A 16,364-nucleotide genomic window follows, 5' to 3' on the forward strand; every position below is an offset into this window, starting at 1 on the left:
AAGCTTTTCTCTACCACACATTTTAAAACTCTGATGTCAGTGATTCCAGATACAGTATCGAATACCCGAGCCAGTTTATTTATCAACATCTATTCACATCTAAAACTTCCCACTTCACTGCAATCATACTCAACTTGAACCCTCCCCGTCACACACACACACACGCACACACACACACACACACACACACATACACACACACACACACACACACACACACACACACACACACATATTAACCTAAAAAGCAAGAGCTTGGGTCCTCCTTCTCCCTCCCCTCATGTGTATGGGTCCGTCCACTAAGCTATTAGCCCTCTCTGAGAAAGTTGCTCAGGTAGAGCTAGCGCAGAAGCTAACCCATTGTTCCGTGCCTGTGAGAAGCCTTGTGTAACTCTTCCAAAGAAATTATGTTTCTGGAATATTCAGAGAATGAGTGACTCAATTCCTTTCTCTTTGTTAGTGAGATTTCCATCACATCTTAGACAAATGAAATGCCCTTTGGTGCAAGATACTGCTATTTGGTTATGTAAGCTGTTAGCGACTGTATGCTCCTCGGGCAGTAATAAGATCTGAGTGCATTCAATTTCACTTAATTTCCTCTCCCAAAAACATGGAGATGAACAAAGCTTCCCAGACCCAAAAGCTACTGTAGGTGGTGATCTCTAAAGAGGGCCACTGCAAGTGTTTACTAAAAACAGTGTAGTACACTTGTAAAATGTCTAACATGTGATTTGGTACGGAGCGTTTATCACAGTAGAACAGTCTTCAATAGTAGAACTCTCTACAACACTCTCAAGCTGTAGTAAGCAGGGCAAGAGTTAATTTGTTCCAATGGTATGTTATTGGTTTGTTCGCTGGTCAACCTGCTTCACCGGGGGGGGGGGGGTATGGGTATGTGTGTGTGTGTGTGTGTGTGTGTGTGTGTGTGTGTGTTTTTGTGTGTAGTGGGAGGGACTGTTATTGGGATATCGGGTGTATGATCAATAAAACACAATCAGGTAGGCCTTCCTGGGACCCTATCCTTGACCTTTCACACCCAGGCGCGAGGCAGAAAGAGACGCTGGGAATTAAAAAGATAGATGAGAGAAAAACATGGATTTACAAAAGCAAGGGCCATAAATTATCCATAAAGATCCATCTGGCCAGGAGAATATATTAGATATGAGAAACGGCTCAAGATGCAGGTTGCCAGGTATGGCGGAGTGGGCACCTGATTCCCCCCCCCCCCGCCGATTTCATTCACTCAGCACCAGCAGAGTGGAAATGAGAAAAATGGCAACATGAGGTGGAAGTGGGGGCAGATGAAAGGGGGAACACTGGGGCTGTTCACACACACACACACACACACACACACACACACACACACACACACACACACACACACACACACACACACACACACACACACACACACACACACACACACACACACATATAAACCTAAAAAGCAAGAGCTTGGGTCCTCCTTCTCCCTCCCCTCATGTGTATGGGTCCGTCCACTAAGCTATTAGCCCTCTCTGAGAAAGTTGCTCAGGTAGAGCTAGCGCAGAAGCTAACCCATTGTTCCGTGCCTGTGAGAAGCCTTGTGTAACTCTTCCAAAGAAATTATGTTTCTGGAATATTCAGAGAATGAGTGACTCAATTCCTTTCTCTTTGTTAGTGAGATTTCCATCACATCTTAGACAAATGAAATGCCCTTTGGTGCAAGATACTGCTATTTGGTTATGTAAGCTGTTAGCGACTGTATGCTCCTCGGGCAGTAATATGATCTGAGTGCATTCAATTTCACTTAATTTCCTCTCCCAAAAACATGGAGATGAACAAAGCTTCCCAGACCCAAAAGCTACTGTAGGTGGTGATCTCTAAAGAGGGCCACTGGAAGTGTTTACTAAAAACAGTGTAGTACACTTGTAAAATGTCTAACATGTGATTTGGTACGGAGCGTTTATCACAGTAGAACAGTCTTCAATAGTAGAACTCTCTACAACACTCTCAAGCTGTAGTAAGCAGGGCAAGAGTTAATTTGTTCCAATGGTATGTTATTGGTTTGTTCGCTGGTCAACCTGCTTCACCGGGGGGGGGGGGGGGGTATGGGTATGTGTGTGTGTGTGTGTGTGTGTGTGTGTGTGTGTTTTGTGTGTAGTGGGAGGGACTGTTATTGGGATATCGGGTGTATGATCAATAAAACACAATCAGGTAGGCCTTCCTGGGACCCTATCCTTGACCTTTCACACCCAGGCGCGAGGCAGAAAGAGACGCTGGGAATTAAAAAGATAGATGAGAGAAAAACATGGATTTACAAAAGCAAGGGCCATAAATTATCCAGAAAGATCCATCTGGCCAGGAGAATATATTAGATATGAGAAACGGCTCAAGATGCAGGTTGCCAGGTATGGCGGAGTGGGCCGATTTCATTCACTCAGCACCAGCAGAGTGGAAATGAGAAAAATGGCAACATGAGGTGGAAGTGGGGGCAGATGAAAGGGGGAACACTGGGGCTGTTCACACACACACACACACACACACACACACACACACACACACACACACACACACACACACACACACACACACACACACACACACACACACACACAGGCTCAGGCTCGGGCTCAGGCTCCGGCTCAGGCTCTCTCCCTGACGCCATATGCCAATCAATGAATAATTCACCACCATGGAGTCTCTCCCCAATCACTGCACAGTCACTCCCCAACAACAGGCCGCTCTTACACAAATCACACACACACACACACACACAGAGACAGACACACACACACAGACACAGAGAGAGAGAGAAAGAGAGAGAGAGAGAGAAAGAGAGAGAGACACAAACCCCCCCCACACACAGAGAGAGAGACACAGACACACGCACACAAAAAGAGAGAGAGAGAGAGACAGAGAGAGAGAGAGAGAGAGAGAGAGAGAGAGAGAGAGAGAGAGAGAGTGCACAAAGCACCAAAGCACAGGCTAAATGCAAATTTTGGAAATTGCATTGCACATGCATACAACTGCATAGACACACATACCCACAAATACATGCACAGGCATGCAGACACACACACACACACACACACACACACACACACACACACACACACACACACACACATACACCCACAGGCATCCCCTAGTCAGTGAGTCAGTGCTAAATTAGCGGCACTCCAAGGCTAGCACACCAGTGGTGACATCACCCGGGTCAGTGATAGCCAGGCCACTGGACACAAAGGTCCTACACACAGCAGCACGATAAGGGTCCCCATTTAGCTCACATATACTGCAAGACACCCCTAACTTAACCCATTCCATGAGTGCTACTGGGATGTTTAACCTTCAAACCCTCAGACAGATATTTAATCTTTCTGAGCACACTAACTTGTAATATCTACATAAGGCATTGTGAGCACTTGTCTCGATTGGAGAACTCATTCAAGGCGCCCACACTCATTCAGCGTGTCAGTGGCTCCAGACAGACTCACTATATGAATACTGTAGCGTTTCTCCCAAAGGTAAATTAACGGCTCAAGAAAGGTTCACGAATCAGCTCTATCTAGACACGGCTGCCAACATGACAACTTTTTCTCAGGGAACCATGGAACCTTCTTGAATTGTGCCCATTGAGAGCCATTTCAATGTGTTCAGTTCCATGAATCAGAGGAGAAAGCGTTGAGAAAGCGTTGAGAAAGCGTTGAGAAAGCGACCACACTGCCAGCAGAAGCGCAGATCAGCAAATTAGGTCCAGTTCTCCTAATGTCTCTGTTAATCTTGTTAATGGGAACAATGTGTGTTGATAAGGGACCTGCTCACACAGAGAACAAATGCGTGTTCAGATGCAGCCCTCGTGGACCACTCAGATTCATCACCCCGTCCATCTCATCCCTCTCCCCACAGAGGAGAAATGGTAGGGACTCTACAACCATCCAGTAATATTCTTATATACATTTACACTTATTCAACCGGGGCAGTAAAGAGTCTAAGGTATTTCCAATGAAGCATATTGGAATTAAGGCTATTTAAGAAGGCAATTGTGTATTTCATTTCAGGAATCAAGGTACAATTTGAAGGACTAAGAAGTAGGGATGCACCGATACCACTTTTTTACAAACCGATACGAGTACGAGTATTTTTATTTGTGTACTTGCCGATACCGAGTACCGATACCGATACTTCTTAGATTTGGTCTCCATGAAAGTGCAATTCATTTGGAGGCAGATCTTATTTTATCCTCTGCAGATTATGTCAAGCCTATAGTACAAAATTAACAGAAAGCTATCCCAAGCCAAAAATAAACAGAGCTTTCTGGTTTTAACACACAAAAAAAGCCTTCAAACAGACAATATCATCACATTAGACAAAATGCAAATATAACCAGATAAAGGCAATTCAATTTGCTGCATAGTTAACAACACAGTCTGCTTAACAAAAAGTGAACAGAACTATGACTGGATTAACACAAGAGCACATTTCAGTTACAAAAGGATCAGAAGAATCTCCTGCTCAAGTACACAAACAATCACTTAACCTATGTGGCACAGTCTTTCTCTCTACCTCTCTCTCTCTCTGTGTGTGCGTGCGCGTTTTTTTCTTTTGCAAGACGTCAGTTAAGATTGGTTGCTTCGGTCTTGCGCCACTAGCATCAGTGAACTCTGTGTACTTAGCACTATGGTGTGTCTTCAGATGTTTAATCAAATTGCTTGTGTTAAACAAAGTACTTTCCTTTCCGCCCCTCGACACCGTAGCAGTGCAGCTCTTACACTGTGCCTTACTCCTGTCGTCGTCATTTATCTTAAAATGAGCCCAAATCGCCGTTAAGGCAGCACAACGGAATTGCTAATCGCTAACGAGATGCTAGCAGCTAAATTTAGCGAAACCTGTATACTGAAATACTTTGACACTATGACAAACTTTCCTTACACAGTCAAACATCAAGCAAATGCAACACAAGACGGCAAATAAGCTACTTACTAGTCTGGCAGAGAGTGGTAGGACAGGTAGGACAATAAATCACATTTTGTGTCAGCATAGCCCGGTCAGTTTGATGCAGTGAAATACTGATGAGTGGTATCGGTGCTTGGTATCGGCAATTCAAAAGCGAGTACGAGTATTTTAACGAAGTATCGGCACCGATACTGGTATCGGTATCGGTGCATCCCTACTAAGAAGCACTTATTCAACCGGGGCAGTAATGAGTCCAAGGTATTTCCAATGAAGCATATTGGAATTAAGGCTATTTAAGAAGGCAATTGTGTTTTTCATTTCAGGAATCAAGGTACAATTTGAAGGACAAGGAGTAACACGTGCAAAACAGTGAGAGGACGTTAAAGAAGGTGTGGTGATAGATGCAGGACATCTATATTTATATCTCATCAATGGCTTACACGTTATAGTTAAAGTTTACAAGACATACCCTCCAGTGGTAGAGCGAAGCAACAGCCAGTGCTTTGAGTTCATGGAAGCACACATACCTGAAGGTGAACTACTTCCATCTGAAGGTTTTTGACACAGAAGTGCCTGTTTTGTAAATTAATTTAATGTAAAGGGACTATACACTATATTTACGACATACAACATGCAAGATATATTTACAACGGTCAGTGCTTCTGCCATGACAAAGCCGAAATGTAGGAATCTGCGGTCTGTACATGCCATGAATGAATGGATATGTCAACTTTGAGAGCAAGCTGGCACTGTAAATAAGATGCATATATCTGTAATGAGGAATACAAGTCCACTTTATATACATTTAGAGAACATAGGAGAATACGGTTGGCAATTTTCACTTTTCCAGTCATCACCCAAGAGTGGACAAGAAAAGCACATTTAATGGTCAATAAACATCAAATATTAATTGCTAGAAATCTCCACTAAACTCACATGTCTTACAGTCGATTATAACCATCACATAACATGAATGAATTAACACGAAACACTTCTTGAAAACCATAGGCAAATAACTGTTACAACCCAAGGTATTAATGCAGCCCATTATAACCCTAATTCCAAGCAAGACACAAATTAGCCACAATATCACATTTTAAAGCCCTCAAACGTGTCCTGACATAAACGATTATGCCGTTTTTCTTATTTTGAACACATCAGAGTAGGCTGCCAAGAGCTGAATTTAGATGGTGTGATTCCTCTGGCTCAAACCACTACTATATCAGCCTTAACTGCGAGGGCCCACATCCCCCTATATGCAATCCCAAGCCATGAGCATGAAGCATGTCACAAACAGTATATCAAAGAAACCCCTCTTTTGCATTTTTAATGGGACGAATAAATAGAGAATAGCATGGGGAATTACGCACAGTCTGAGAGAGCTTACTGCCTCTACCGTCACTACGGCTGGTGAATGAGATGCTGTATGCTGTGTTTGTGTGTGTATTTGGTGTGTGTGTGTGTGTGTGTGTGTGCGTGTCTCTCAAAGAGACAGAGAGAGAGACAGAGATAATCACAGTGTGTGTGAGAGAGAGGGACAGAGAAAGAAAGAGGAGGAGTGAGTGTTAGCGGAGAGGAGAGAGGAGAGGAGAGGAGAGGAGAGGAGAAGAGAAGAGGAGGAGTGAGTGTGAGCGGAGAGGAGAGAGGAGAGGAGAGGAGAGGAGAGGGGTGGGGTGGGGTGAATGGGTCCAGTCTACAGTTTCATCTCCCTTGGTGTCATTAGAAGGCTGGGCACAGGCACCGAGGATACACTCACAGACAGGAAAACACATACACACACACACACATATGCAAACACACACACACACACACACACACACACACACACATGCACACACACACACACACACGTGCACACACACAAACACACACATGCAAACACACACACACGTGCACACACACACACACACACAGCCTTGCACAGACATATGCATGTTCACATCCACAGACACACAGACACACACACACATGCAAACACACACACACACACACACACACACGCACACACAGCCTTGCACAGACATATGCATGTTCACATCCACAGACACACAGACACACACACACACATACAAGCACACAAATGTAGACACCGAAACACATACAGTATATCCACACATTCACAGTCACACACACGCGCACACACACTCATTCAATCTTCTCGTTGCCAGTATTACGTTCACAATGCCTTCTCCATTCACAATCCCCCCCCCCCAGCAGCAAGGTCATGCAAACCATCAATCGATGGAGATTTAATAAGAACACAGATAAAGATGACCAAAAAAAAGACATTAAGGTTTAGGAGCCTCTGAACCAGGAGGGTCAAATTGGCACTATTTCAAAGGCAAGCTGGAGCCTCCTAGCAAACTCTTTGCATTGCCGGCTGACAGTAATGCACATCTGGCGGCGGCGAAGGCCGTTAAATCATCATTTGAGTAGAAAACGCTCCACTGTCTGCTACAGGTATTCTTCTGAGTCAGCCCTTCCTTTAAACGGGGCCACGTCTACACATTAAGCCCAGATTTGTAGACCAACTGCAATAAATTCATCATTATCGGCTGCATGAAAGCAACACACTTCCACATCGTGTTGAGGTGGTTGATGACAGCATATTGCTCAGAACTGAATCCTTTTTCACATTTTTTTTTTCTACTGCTACCTCCCTCTTAGCAGGATTCAAGTGGACTGTTTTAGATATACACTGGCTGGGTGAATGAATTTGGGTCAAATGGCCAAAGAAAAACACATCTGTTACTGCCACACGTGAGTGAAGCTGAGCATCTATGGACGTGTTCACATAGCACATCCGTCTCTGTGTGGCTTACGGTATAGTAAGACCATACGTTCCACATTCACCAATTTCACATGTTAAATGTGCCTATTGTAGATACATTACTGTGGACGTAGGAGGGGCCGGAGGGAGGCTTCAGAGTGCGACAGCATTTCTGTAGCCTTCGGCTAATTACCCATTTATTCTACTTCTTGTCATCTCATCATCTCACAAATACCATCTTTCCCCCGTTCAGCAATGTTAATTCAGGAGAATCCTTGGCCATTGTCTCAAGTGCATTACATCATACAAGCTTCACCCTCCCTCCACTCTTCCCCTCTCTCTCTCTCTCTCCCTCTCTCTCACACACACACAGTCACTCTCCTTTCTGACTGTCTTTTTATTTTGATGTTCTGCACGTCTCCTCAATATAGAAATACATATAGTGTAGTAGTAGTATAGTATAGCATACATATAGTGAGAAGCCATACATTCATTCACTCAATTGTCTTCATTCTAGCATCTCACACATCTGTAAGAAGTTTCCTTGCCAATGGAAGGGGCAGCATTTACAAATCACCTTGAAGCTGGTATGCAATAACGGCAAGTCGAGAGACCTGAGTGCCTGAAACGCGAACAGATGTAACGCTCTGCACCGGCTCTTTTATGACACACTGTGTGTATACTTACAGTTTACTCTTCGGCTGTGGTTTACTCCTTCGATGGATCAATGACAGCTGCAGTCTCCTGGAGCTAACGGAAGCACACAGCTGGGACCATTTGCCACCAAAATCCAACGAGTAAGCCTCACGACGCGAAAGCTCCAACCAGCACCACAATAAAATCCACCGCTGGCATTTTCAAAAACTTAAAAATGGTCCAGCTCTCTGATGACATTTTCTTCTCTAGAAATACCCATTGGTAAAAAGATGGCACGTTGAAATTCCGCTGTGAGAAGCTCAGCCGGTAAAGACCATTGTTTGAGCAGGCGGAGGGGAGGTGGTCTCCATCTTAAAGTTGCAGTTGTACTATTCGCTTCCAACGAAACGATGCTCAACTAGAAACCCCTACTGATTCTTCCTAATAAATATAAATTTCTCTCAATGAACAGTTCTTGTCTCAGTCGAAAAACATTGCGGAGAAATAAGATTACCCTTTACGTCATATCTGAGGACTAAGGTGATGTCCAAGGCAAGGACTGTGATGGTTGATGTCGGTGAGCTAATCGACAGTAATACTATCGTGATCAGAAATAGCTTGTTATAAACTCATTAAGTAGCCAAACCAGTGCTACTTTTGTGAACGCTGAAGCGGTTTGGAGAATAACGGGAGATTCATAAACGGAGCTATAATTTATGGAGCTGTCATTTATTCCCTGTTCGCACACCTTTGCCTCTCACACCAGTGGGCGCCGCCAAGCTCAAAATATATTAGGTAGTTCTTGAGTGCGCGCTCGTAATTGGCTATATGTCTTACCACATGGAGTGTGCGTTCGGTATATTGGCAATCTTTTCTCACATGTTTAAAATATGAATAGTGTCATTTCCAGGAGGGCTCATTTGCACAATATACTTGCACTTATATTATTTTCATGTCCTTGGGGCTTCAGGGTTTCGGTAGAGAATCATTTTAAATGAAGTAGGTACACATACACAATTTGCATATGCCAGGCTATAGGTTGTGCGCCCCAATGTGTTGCAACACTAACAGATGCGCTCCCACTTTCTGTCCATTGCTCATCGTGTAATTATCATACAAGCCGTGGGTTCTGTAAATTGCATCGAGACAATGTTCATTGTTACTGGCACTATATAAAAATATAATTGAAATTAATGAAATCCTTTCCCTTCGTTTCATTTAATACAATATGTGCAATGCATGCAAAGCCTTCATTCGTGGCGATCTCTATCTAGAGATCTCCATCTGATCTTTAGACCCTGAGAATAATGAATAATGATGAACTATTTATTGGTCAGGTTGTTTATTTCTCTCCAGAGGTGAGGTTGATTGAGGTCATGAATAACCCTGACACTGCGAACGCAGAGCAAGGCGGCACTTATAGTAAATTATTCTTCTCAACAGACTCGTCTCATTCTCATTTTTTCACAATTAGTGTGATGTACTCACTGAGTCAGACCATTGACACATTATAAGAGGCTCAATATGGGAATTGAGATTTTGTGTGGCAATTAAATATACATTTTATGAACACCTCTTCTCAACTGCATCTATGATAATGGAATAATGGAAAGTAAAGACCGGTCGCTCTAGACTGTTGTCTTTCAGTGACACGGCCATATTTCACCAAGCGTTTCAAAATCAATGTTCTTTCCCTGGATGTTTGTCGAGCCATGCTCGTGATTGGAAATATACAAGCCAGACTGAAAGGCAGGATTTATGTCTTGGCCCGTAGATCATTTGAATGCAGGAAATCAATGCAGTGAAATGAGAAACAAATGTAGCAGGTCTCTAGAAGTTTGTTTCTAAGATTGTAACTTTAGAGTATTTGTAAGATAATCCACATCATCCACCACATTCTTTACTGAAGTATGCTCTGAACTAGAGCTTTGCCTGTAAAATTCACTTAGTTAATGTAATTTTTTTATGGGTGATAAACTCACCATTCAATCACTTTAGATCAATAGCATCTTTAATATATAAACACACATTTCAGAGTTCTGTTCCTGAATTTACAGGATTTGATTTTGTTCAAGTGAAAATAACTTGGTCCAAAATGCATTGTCATTATACATACTTAATAACACTGTAATAACACCTTTATTTTATATCACCAGTACTTACAAGGATCTCTTAACACAGCCAATAAACATCACTTTTCGGCTATCACATAGTTGGGAGTCGTATATACATCTGTGTCAATTCCACCACACGCAAATCAAAATCCAGCCCATGCACAATGCATGCACAGAGCACAATACGCTGTGAAGGACTCAAAGAGAAGCCACAGAACACACTGCATGTCTCTGAATCCAGCCCTGCAATGTGGCAAGGCATGGCAACCACAGCACTGAGCTGGCCTCTGCCCAGTGTGGCAAGGCATGACAACCACAGCACTGAGCTGGCCTCTTCCCAGGCCCTCCTCATGAATACTCCACCTGATAAGAACTCCCCGACTCCCCAGGCTGGACAGCCATGTCGCTGTCCATGGTACTAACTCTACAGAAAAGGGAATAGTGGCTTCTCTTAAAGAGCTGGAGATGAGCAGACAGTAATGCACGGCTAAGTAGATGTCACACTTTATCTGTATTGCACACATACTGTATATATATATACGCACACAGAGAGAAAGAGAAAGAGAGATGTACACTGCGCTCATACAAACACTGTTAACCCACACAATCCCTTCCGTTTTGAGACTGGAGTCTACATGGCTTACAGTAAAAAGGGTCCTACTGACAGTGTAGCCAAAGGGGTAGCAGTGAAGTGTGTTTAGTTAGCCTCCAATTATCACGACAGGACTAGGCAGGACTCAAGCTGAGGGACACAACAGTGACCTGGGAGGTGAGCCAAGATGGCACCCATCTGTGTGGGATGGATGATAGCCCCTGGGAGGTGAGCCAAGATGGCACCCATCTGTGTGGGATGGACGATAGCCTCTGTGCTTTGTTAGCAGATATCTGGTGCAGTATAGACTTTCTGCATTACGATGGCTGTTTGAAATGTTGTACTTGTTACTGGTACACTATCTCTACATCATGATCTGAAGTTAACTATTATATATATTAAAAGATCCACAACTATATTTGACACCAGAAATTCTGTATTTGGTTGTATGTATGTGTGAGTCTATGTGTGTGTCTGAGAGAGAGGGGGAGAGAAATTGGAGTTCTTCACTGTGGACAGACAGTATAGCAACAAGGGAGACCTCATGCAGGCATCCAGCCATCAGCCTTTGCAGACACACACCGGGAGAAGAGGAGCATCTGCTCCTTAGCCAAGAGGTTGACTTTGGCCCACAAACAGCGGTGCAAGGCAAGGGAAGAAGAATGGCATATGGAGAGGCCACTCATGTATGCCCTATGACCTATGAGCTGCACATGGCCGTTGCATAACAGCAACCAGCCTGAGCAGCAACCGGAGCAGAGAATATGTCTGTCAGCGTTGTTCATCCAGATGTGGATGATTGTCACATAGTTGATGCATTAGTGCATTTTAATTAATTTGAACAAAAATGCCTGGAACACATTGTTTCTTGTACTGCAATGGCACGTGCATTCAGCATAAGTAACAATACTCAGGGTGTCCTTCTTGATGTATATTATAATGAGGTGTTCTTGATTCTGGAAAAGAGCCTATTAAATATCATATTAAAACTTGAACTTGTCATTTGACAACCAGCATCCCCCCCTTCAGACGTGTAAATTATCATTTATTTAACCTTCAGAATAATTTGCTATTAAAATTGCAATGATCTGATGATTCCAAGGGCCAGGGTTCTGAGCCAATTAAGAAAAGCACACTTACTGGAGTGCAATCTCTCTCTCTTTCTCTCTCTCTTTCTTTCTCTCTCCACCCCTGACAGGAAAGCTGACACTGGGAAATGCTTCCCCTGCTTGATGGGAAGGGGTTTTGTTCACATTAATATTAATGGGTAAACTCTCACATATGCAGAACTAATATGATAACGACGCAGATGAAATTCAGGAGGAGTAGTGAGTGTGGAGTTTTCCTGCCCAGGATTTCCTGGATCTCAAGGGCTGGATAATTTTAAAGATCAAAGCCGAAGTCTGTTTTTTTTTTTTCAAGCTTGACATTTTCCTGGCTGGAGAGCTAGTGTGTGTGTGTGTGTGTGTTTTTCCCCCCAAGTTTCTTCCCTTATCGAGTGGTTTCATCGCTGAATCTACTGAACCGTTGCGACAAATCCTCTGGTGATCCCAGGTTCACGAAAGACAAATCGGCATATATCAGCGAAGACCATGTTCAAAGGTGGAGCTGCCAGCCAGCCTCATATCTTTATTGCTGCTGGTGAGCCTCATGTCTTAAACCTGCCGAAAGAGGTCCGCACCACCCCGGTTCTCGTTTGATGTGGTGATAACCACACCAAACCCAGTCAGCCGGCAGCGCGTTCAGGCACGGTGGCAGTGGCCAAGGAAGGATTACGAGTGTCTGTAGTGTCGATAAATCTTTTTATCTGGGTTCTTGCTCCCCTTGCGAGATGTGTGTAATGGCAGCCCTTTTCACAGTGTCTAATGCACATCTCATGTCACGGTGACAGCTGTGAACTGCAGCGCCCCATGAATGCCATAATAAACCGATTTTTACTGACCATCACAACATGGACATCCTTTGGAAGCATGTACTGCATGCACACCCCTTGGTCAAACTAGCTGAGTTGTCAGTTTCAAAAGGCAGCATCAGGAATACATGAGTGAAATGAGATATGTTAAATGATGCCGTTTATAAGCTAGTAAATACATGGGGTTAGGGTTAGGGGAAACATTTCCGTAGCAATGCTTGTCACTGCTGGTTTTAACAAGTAAGGCAAGGCAAGGCAAGGCAAGGCAATTTTATTTATATAGCGCATTTCATGCAAACGTGCAACTCAATGTGCTTTACATATATAAGTAAAGGAAATTGAGGTAGTATTGCAATTATCTGTCAGGTGTGATGCACAATAAGAGGTTTAAAGTGTGGAGGAGGAGGAAAGAAGGGAGACATAATTGCATTCATGATTTTTATTACAGCACATATAAGATAGCCATTAACAGCACTGATGCATGCCTTGCTCAATGTAAGGTCTGCTAAAATTAGCAATCTTCTCGATATTCAAAGCCAAAGCCAGTTACAAAATGAGGTGTCTGTTTTGTAAAGACAGTTTATACTGATGGTGACATTTGAGTTTGCAAGTGTAAAGACATGCAATATCTACATGAGAAGTACTTGGAATGGCTGGCCCATTCATTGTGTTGGATCTGGTAAATGTGGCACTGGTAACACAATTATATTCAGGCTCATAACCATCATCCAGTGCCTCTGGCCCATCATGCTGCAGACGCTTTATGTACTTGGGAAATCCAATTGTTTGCCCCCCCCCCCCCCCAACAGTCCCCCCACCAGTTCATACTCTATCTGTGACTCGTGCTGCGATGTTTAATTGTTTGAATAAACAGGCAGCAAAATGGCTCCCATTTGCTTGCACCCTTATTGGAATGCAGTCATGCATAAACACACATCTTTCACTCACTCATTCAGTTATGCACGCAAACACACACACACACACACAGACACACACACACAAACACACATGCATAGCCACAGGGTGTGGGTGGTGTTAAATGCTCTTTAACGCCTGGCAAAAGCATTAAGCAAAAGTATTGTTATCTCTGGAATAATATTCTCTGAATGTTGCCTGCAAAATGTTTGTGGGGCAGTTATGGTGGAGGGTGTGTGTGCTATGTTTAAGGACTGTTATAGGTTGAAGGGCTGGTATAGATCATACTATCCATATCATCGACACCATCCATTTTTAAAAATTCCGTACCTGGGCACTGTTTCAAGTTGTAGCACAAGATTCAACAGGAAAGTAAAAAAAACGATACTTGCATTTAGCTTTAATAAAAAAGGAAATCCCCTTTGGTCTTTGTCTAGGTGTCATGTGTCTCTGCATACACGCAGCCTTTACACAGGGACCCCCTTCACTATTTATACGGTGTGTGTGTGTGTGAACACATTATCTTGCAAGTGTGTGGTTGTGTGTCTGAGTGCTCGCACTTTACACCAGCCCAGTGACATGACATCCCCTCTTCCCATGGGCCTCTGTAGCATTGCCATGGATGGGCGGCTGGAGCTCCAGACACTGCGAAGGAGACTGCAGAAGTCGCAAGAGCTAGATCCAGACCGCCTGAATTAGACAGAGAGTAGAGGACACATACAGATAGCTGCTAATCCAGATTAGCCCCTAATGTGGTGAGGATCCACGGGTAGGTATAGGAGCTGAAAATTAAACGGCAGTTGTGAGATGTGCAACTACAAACTGCTGTGTAAGAAGGCTTCGGTGTTTGGACAGGTATTTCAGTTGGGCCGCATGACAGTTTTGCGTTCTGCAGGCTGATTTTTATTGAATATGGCTGTCAGAAACATCCAACTCTATGTGTGTTTTATTTCCCCCTCACTCAGTCACGCCTTGGCCTTTTAAAAAAGCTCAGACTGAAAATGTCACCTCTACCAAACAACATCCACAACAAGGGAGGTGTGGCTGGTGGGAGTGTAAGAGGAAGTGACAAGGTACCTCTAATGGCTGAGTGCACGTAATACTGTAGAGCCCAGGCAAACGTCACAGTGACAAGGGTGTACAAACGTCACTCTGTGGGAATATGGTGGAGAAATGTGGTGAAGTTACTCTTAAATTCAATTTAATTGGGTTCATACCAATACAAATGATTGTTTCAATTTAGCTGTCCTCAGACCTGTTATTGGCAGTGACCATCCCTTCTCAATTCCACAGGCACTGCTCAGCATAAAGCAACCAAAATGGATCTGTGTCTGTGGACCTAGATGGTGCCATGATGGCACTTTTGTGGCACCACTGTGCCAGGGGTATTTCTGTGCCTGGGGTACTTCTGTGCCATGTGAGAATCCAATCTCTCAATAGCTGCTGTTGTCTGAAGGCAAATAATCTACATTCTGTGAACAGAGACAAAGACAAAAGATAGCTTCCTCAAACCAGACCTTGAATTCCAAACCAATTGAAACTTCAAGGACATTGCAGAGAATAACTGTGTGGGAAGAGAGGTACCCTGGAGCATATGCTAACATGCCTGCCAAATAGCCCTTACCCTTATGACCAGGTCCTCAGAGAACCTGCAGTCGTGCTGGTGATGGAATGCCAGAGGAAGGGCAAGGCAACAGAACAGAAGCTTATGTCTATGGTGTGCATGGGGGAGGGGCACGAACCAGGGGGAAGGAAAACCAGAAGGAAAAAACATTGGCATCCTGTGCCATGTGACAGGCTGGAGAATGGCGGCTGATTCGGACAAATGGCTCGCGTTCCCAGACATCGTACCAACAGCACAGAGACCTGACATCCTCCTGTGGTCACCCAGGAACAAGGAAATTGTCGCTCCACAACTTACCGTGCCATGGGAAGAGAGGAGTGAGGAAGCCCACGAGAGGGAAAGATCAAAGTATGACACCTTGATGGCCGACTGCCGACAGCAAGGCCTTTCCCAGTCGAGGTGGGATGCCGAGGCTCTCCGGCACAGTCTGCATGGTGGATGTTTTGAGGTCTAGGGGTACCTGGACGAGCAAGAAGAAGAGCAGTACAGAAGATCGCCATGGCTACCGAATAAGCATCCTGTTGGGTGAGGATGAGGAGAGAGAGTGGTAGCTGGAGACCTACCCCCGACACACAGTGACTGATCACCTCTGCCAATCCCCCATCTTGAGAGTGTACCGAGCCAGGGGTCAACACACTTGAGGACAGATGGCCTTGGCTGATGATCATAACACAACCAACAGGACGCATAACATACTTCTTGGACCTTCCGTTTGCATCACATACTGAGTGCATTTTTCGTAGATTATAAGGGAATGGAATGGAATGGAAATGGAATTAAACTAAATAAGAAGGTAGGGCCTTTAACAACCAGTAATTATTTGTTAATGCTTAAATGCTTTGTCCTCTGGCAACCTCCTGTGTATC

General features: G+C 44.0%; 1 protein-coding gene across 7 annotated transcripts in view; it reads right to left on the reverse strand.

Moving 5' to 3' along the window:
* The window catches only part of ppfia2 (PTPRF interacting protein alpha 2), a 182,691-nt gene extending 173,592 nt beyond the window's left edge, over positions 1–9,099 (reverse strand). For all 7 annotated transcript variants that reach the window (XM_031583113.2, XM_031583117.2, XM_031583115.2 and 4 more), the window contains exon 1: positions 8,393–9,099. The gene's annotated coding sequence lies outside the window, so the exon portion shown is untranslated. The remainder of the gene's footprint in view (positions 1–8,392) is intronic.
* Positions 9,100–16,364: the final 7,265 nt, after the last annotated feature.

The sequence above is a fragment of the Clupea harengus genome, chromosome 16, assembly GCF_900700415.2.
Source record: "Clupea harengus chromosome 16, Ch_v2.0.2, whole genome shotgun sequence".
Classification (NCBI taxonomy): Eukaryota; Metazoa; Chordata; class Actinopteri; order Clupeiformes; family Clupeidae; genus Clupea; species Clupea harengus.